Consider the following 6,598-nt stretch of genomic DNA (forward strand, 5'->3'; position numbering starts at 1 on the left):
CAGCCAGGGTAAGGCAACCATCTCATCACTCTAAACTCACCCACTCACAAGCCCATCACACATTCACTGGCATCTCACTCACTGCCAGATCAAGGGACATCACCACTCACTCTCTCACACACACCCTCACATCTCCACCTGGCCTCATCTCCTCTGGAGACTACCTCCTCAGCCCTCACCATCTTGAGGCCACTTGCACAGATCAACATGTGGCCCCCACACACAACCTGGGATACCCCCCTTCCCCAGTACAGCCCTCACCCTGCAGCCTCTTCCCTTGCCTGAGGCCACTTCACCCCCTTCCCCAAGTAAGCCCTGGCCCTGCAGCAGTTGAAAAGCACCCCCGGCCTGATGGCTGCTCTGGTAGGTAGAGACCTCCCTTTGAGCCCCTCTAAAAGTGATGTGGTGCTGCCTGTGAAGCCTGGTGCTGGTGACTGCGAGTGATGCCCGAAGCAAGGGAGGCAAACAAACCTCGAAGTCCTGAGTGAAGTGCAACCTGCCAAGTGCACACATTATATATGTTGTTGTGAAATGTGTCGGCGTGGGCAGACGATTCAGTGAGGTGGGGTGGTGGGGTTGGGGGGTGCCGATGAGTGCAGTGGGCTGGCCTTACATCGAAATGCTGATGTATTGCAATGAGGCTTCCGACGTCCGATGGTGGGGAATGTGGTCTGCCATTGGCGGGCGGAGCGGACGATCGCAAACTGGTTTCACAACGTCGTGAAACCAATTTTTGGCCTTCTCGCCATATTGTCCACTCACACCCGACACCAGCGGGCACGGAAAATCCTGGCCTACGTTCTGAGTTTTGCAAGCACCAGCTGGTTAAGTACGGTCAGTACTTTGCCCCTTGTGAACAGTGGCTGGAACATACTGTTTGATATGATCCACTAATTTTTGGAGCCCTCGGCCTACATAACCAGCATCACACCGGCACTGAAATTCATACACCACATTACTCATTTGGGTGTTGACAGCAGCATCCTGTTAGTGCAGAATTAAATTTTAGTTTATGTCTCTAGACCTGCCTGTGCTTATATTCTTATTATTCCAATTAACGCCCTACTTACCCCAACTGAAATTCCTTAGTTTAGATAAGAGAGAAAACACTTACCAGCCAATCACCTACCTGCCTCCCTGTAATATCACAACTTGATTTTTCTTTCTGAATGTGGCTATGGCAGTAAAATCCCTGAATTAGCTGCTGAAGACCTGGACTCTCAGTAAAATCCCTGAATGAGCTGCTGAAGACCCGGACTCTCAGCCTTTAGGAACTCAAATGATGCTTTGATCCTTGACTTGCGTTGTGAGAAGAGCCTCAGTGACATGGAGGAAAGTGGGTGAGTTCCTTCATGCTCTTGGCTAGCATTCTCCTTTCCTTTCCATTCCTTTTCTACTTCTGCACTGACTCGTTCAATCCCTTATGTATAGACGTAGCAATAACACACTATCTTCTTTTGCTATGTTTCAGGAATGTTTTATCACTATAATTCTCAAATATTTTCCAACAGGTGAAGGTTGTGCCTTGTAATGACTTCAAAGCATCTCCCAGGATTCGGAGTCATCTATTCATAAATTGGCAAACACCAAAACAGATATATCCACTTGGAGCTAATTCAGCTGCTAAATCTCGAGATTTGGACCTCGCAGAGTTTGGTAACTCATTGCAAGTCTTTTATGCAGCCATGCCAAACCTTTGTAGAGTTTTGTGTGACTGCCTGGGCAAGGCCAGCAGAACGGAAATGACCACTTCAGGACCCTTTGTAGCTGAGCACCCACTTGACAGAGGGTCCTAAATTTAGGCTTGGATGAAATAACAACAATGAGAGAAATAAAGGCTTGCATTTATATTGCATCTTCCACAACCTCAGGACATCCCAAAGTGTTTAACAGCCAATGAAGAATTGAAAGTTCTGTTGTAATGTAGAGAATGTGGCCGCCAACTTACAGCAACAAACTCCCACAAACAGGAAAGTGATTCTGACCAGATAATCTGACCTAGTGATGTTGTTTGAAGGATTATTATTGCCCAGGAACCAGGGGGAACTCCCACGCTCTCCTTCAAAACAGTGTCACTGGATCTTTTATATCCATCTGAGAGGGAAGACAAGGCCTCAGTTTGATGTCTCATCCAAAAGGAAGATCTCGGATAGCCTGGCATTCCCTCTGTACTGCGACAGATTGTCAGCCAAGGTTTTGTGACCAAGTCTCTAGAGTGAGATTTGAAGTCACGACCTCCTGACTCAGAGGTGAGCAAGCTACTCGCTCAGCCAAGGCTGACACAATCAATAGCCAATGTTTTCACTGGGATCCTCAGGACCCTGGACTTTAGGTTATACCAAGCTTCCTTGTCTCAATTCATTGTGTTAGAAAATGAGATTACATTGGTTCAAAAACTACACATGAGGGAATACATAGTAACAGGGGAATGATGGCATTGATTGATATGGGGACTCCATCCAGCCCTATTACTCCATATTTCTCAGATGATGTGGAGACCAAGGCAGTCACCATAGTGACGCCCATAATGCCTGTAGTATAAACTAGTTCATTTCAGGTAGGTACCATTTACTTCCACCCCCAGAAACAAAAGGTGACATCAAGCAGTCGACCACCTTACTTCTTCCTTGCACTGAGGAACCACTCAGGAGAAATATGCCGAATGAGGAATAGGGTGAACACACCTGCACCACACGTGTAGTTAAGGTGAATAAAATATGGGTTAACTGGGACTCAAATATATCGTGAGAAGTTATTTGAGATGAGGCCGTGGAGTGGTTATTTTAATAATCTAGGGAATCTAAATTCATAACTCCACCTGAGTCCAAAAATTTGACTTAAAACATTTTGTTTGTTGGTGCGTGTCCTCTCCAAACTGTTCCAGGGCGATTCCATGATGCAGTGTGAAGTTGTGTAAAATGTTGCGGTGTGAAGTTGTTCTGGTAATGGAGGCTGGTCTGTAGTATAGCCCTCACCTTATCCTTCCAGAGATCTGAACCCTTATTTAAAGATGGTTTAAGGGTGGAATCCTTCATCTGGACATCTCTTGGTGCGTCTCATCCCCTATGGGTTACAACACATTTAACACTGAAATCCAATATCACAGGCAGTAAAGGGCAAAGGAGAAGCTAAAAGGCAGGGCAAAATCAGATAATTCCACCTTGCCCTCACTGTGGAAAGCTATGCTTGTCCGCAATCAGGCTCCACACTCACTCTGGATACACAACAGACTCTACATGTGCAAGAAACAGCCATCTTTGAAAATGATGGGAAACCAACAATGACGACATTACCACTGGGGTTGGTTTAATTACTACAATTCTGCATTTTTCATATTATCTTTACACAATTTGTATAACTGCAAATTATCCATAACATGAATTAAGCTAATTGTTAAGGGGCAGAGCTGATTAAAAATAAAAGTGGCATTGTCTTCAGGAAATGGTTCGAGCTGTATTATTAGTGTGCAATCAAAATTGACATAGCAATAATTTTCAAATTCGGAGATGTAGGGACTTTCCTATGGATGTTAGTGTGATGTGCTCTGAACAAGATAGAGAGAAGAGGGGAGGGTGAGAGAAAGAATTCTTTCCAGGAGATTTTCTGTAGTGATTAAAAGATGAAGCACTGGCTTGAAATAAGGATTAGTAAATGTATCTGAATCTCCATGTGACAGGATGACCAAAGCAGAGTGATATTAATGGGCAGACTCTTGTTTATGCAGTCAGATCCTTCCAGGTACCAGGGTGTGATTTCTAGCATGTTCCAATCTATATGTTATGTGGAAGAGATTGTGAGGACAGTTAATTATATATGTTTCCTCAGTCACAGATTGAGGCACTTTTGGAAGCTATTTACAGAATTCAAAAGTTTTTTTTATTCAATACAATCTGAACAACATCTAGAGATTTCAACTCCTTACTTCATCTCTCTTCACAGTCAGACCTGGAGGCAGTGACTGGGATTGTCAGCCTCCTCTTTGTCCATGATGACTGGGGTGTGTAGATACCTGCTGCACCGCACTTGGAATTTTACATTGTTTTTGTTCTTCTTCATTTTCGCAGATTTTGCACCCTTTCTTCTTGCTGTTAACAAAAAGTCTTTGATTTCTACTATCATCCAAGGCATGGTGGCAATGAACCCAGCGGCGGTGAGATAAATCGCGCTCTGAGACTCAAAGGTAGGTGAACACACTTTTTGCAGAACTGAGAGATGTATTGCTTTGGAACTGAATGATGATGGCCCCATTTCCCTGTGCTGGTGATCAGTGCAAAGTGGTGTAAGCGTCAGAGGATGCAAACTCATTATAAAGTTAAAATAACATTGAGTCAGGAGACAATATGCAAACCAACCAAGAATCTTGAAATTCTTTAGTTTGTGCTTAACTCAATGAAGCAGGTAAGTGGGGCCATTTAAATATGGATTCATTCAGGTATCTACAACAAATTGGCACCACACAAACAATGTTTAATGTAATTTCACAAAAATGTTTGTGGGATAAACCAGATTTGTTGTGTATTTATAATATGCTTGGTCTTGTGTTAACAGGTATATTTAAGCATTGAGACTGTGACAAAGAAATATTCAATGAGACAGGTGGTGTTAGTTGTTGTTCTGGTCTTAGAACATTTAATTATACTAAAGGCAAAATATAAATGCAGATTGTTGGTGTTGACATGCAGCCTCAAGGGCAATAGGGGTATATCTTGCCTCATAGGAAGGCACATTGGCTGAATGTATAGATTGTATTTGACACCACCACAGGCTCCAGACTGACCAGAGAAGCCTCATTCTGTGTAAATTGTTCCAAGTTGAATTGTACAGTACAGGTTTCTGCAAAGCAGCCAGGTGATCATCTGAAAGGCCCAAACCAGTTTGGATATCCATGTTTTTTTAATCATTCTAATATTTTTTCCTCTTCACTTTGATGTCAAAAAGGCACCAGTCAGTGAAGATCAGTTCCCTCTGTTCCCTCATTGAAATAGCCCATCTCTATAAGCATTGGTTATTTGATCATCACTGTTCAGCTCTATTCTGTGCTCAGATTTCCACACATAGGAGATCCTTGGGGGTTGTTGGATAGTGAGCAGGAGCTGTGGCTAATTCTCTCCTAATCCAGGAATATTGAAGCCAATGCAGCACTCTTCAGTGTCCCAGCTGAGATTAGTTAACTTGCTATAGTCAACCCTGTGACCTTTCAGATCTATAGGACTCAGATGGGAAAGTGTGTAAAGCCAAGCTTAGCTTTTAATCCTACATGCACTAAAGATTGCAGGGCACCCCAAAATGTCATAATATTTGCTTGTAGAAACAGTAGTCTTACAGACAAATAGCCGGCAAAACATTGGCACACTCCAGACCATAATGGAACCCTCGGGCCAGCCCAGCAACAAAGATAAACTGCCTCCAAGATAGGAACATGGGAGTAGACTATTCAGCCCCTCAAGCCAATTCTGCCAATCAGTTAGATCATGCTTGATTTGTATTTTAACTCCATCTACCTGTCTTGGTTCCAAAAGCGTTGTCTAATAAAAACCTATACATCTCAGTTTTGAAATATTCAATTGTCCTGGGCACAACAGCTTTTTGGAGGGGAGATTTCCAGATCTCCATCACTCTTTATGTGAAGGAGTGCTCCCTGACATCAGCCCTGACCAACCCAACTCAAAAATTAAGATTATGCCCCCTTATTCTGGACTCCCCCACCAGAGGAATTAGTTTATTTCTATTTACCCTACCCATTCCTTTAATATTCGACTGGTATACCCCATCGATGTTGATTGCATTTCAGTCTGGTTTTCAGGTTAGAACGATCAATTTTATTGGTTGCAGCAACTTACATTGGTAATTACAGACTCAAAATTCCTATGGTCAAGTATCAACTGTGAAGAGAAAACAGCTAATACACTCTGAGATTAAAATCACTAGTTTACATATTCCAAAGGTGGTTGCACATTTAGAATTATATTTGATGCATTTTGGAAAAAGAAACCAGATTTCCTGTTGATTATTGTACATCATTTGCATGAATTGAACCCCCAGTTTATACATTTATCATATTAAAATAGATACTCAGAAAGATATATCAGGAGAAGGAGCTCTAATCATATCATAGTCTATATATCTACCTCTTAAACTGCAGTAGAAAAGAGTACAGGTAATTTCTCCTCCGTAGACAGCAGTTCTTCAGGTTGTATCTTTGTGGAAGCCTGGAGCCTAAATACAATCATCTCTCTGGTTTTAGTATCGTGTGTCACTAAACTTTCCATTCCTTTGAATCCTGAATCTGTTTTCAGCAGTTTGGTAACCTGTTCCCATGCCTCTCAACTTGTCCTCTGATTAAAGTAATTAACACCAGTGGCAAACATTCCATCAGGAGTTTGCATGACATTGAGATCCATCTCTTTTGTGAACCTCAGCTTTATCTTTTAGTCAGCCACTTTCTACAATTGTTGTATGTTAGTATCATCATACATTAATTTATAAGAAGCAAAGTCCCTGTACTCAACAGGGTCAGTCGGTTATTGAAACATTTATCTTAATTTGTCATTGGTTGTAAATTGTCGTATATGATTCTGCTTATGTTATTGGTGAGTGT

The 6,598-nt window shown here is 42.3% G+C and overlaps 1 pseudogene; it reads right to left on the minus strand.

Annotated features, from left to right (window-relative positions):
- Positions 1-3,910: 3,910 nt before the first annotated feature.
- Positions 3,911-4,128, minus strand: LOC144693428 (large ribosomal subunit protein eL38 pseudogene; annotated as a pseudogene).
- Between the last annotated feature and the right edge of the window lie 2,470 nt (positions 4,129-6,598).

The sequence above is a fragment of the Cetorhinus maximus genome, chromosome 18, assembly GCF_964194155.1.
Source record: "Cetorhinus maximus chromosome 18, sCetMax3.hap1.1, whole genome shotgun sequence".
Lineage (NCBI taxonomy): Eukaryota > Metazoa > Chordata > Chondrichthyes > Lamniformes > Cetorhinidae > Cetorhinus > Cetorhinus maximus.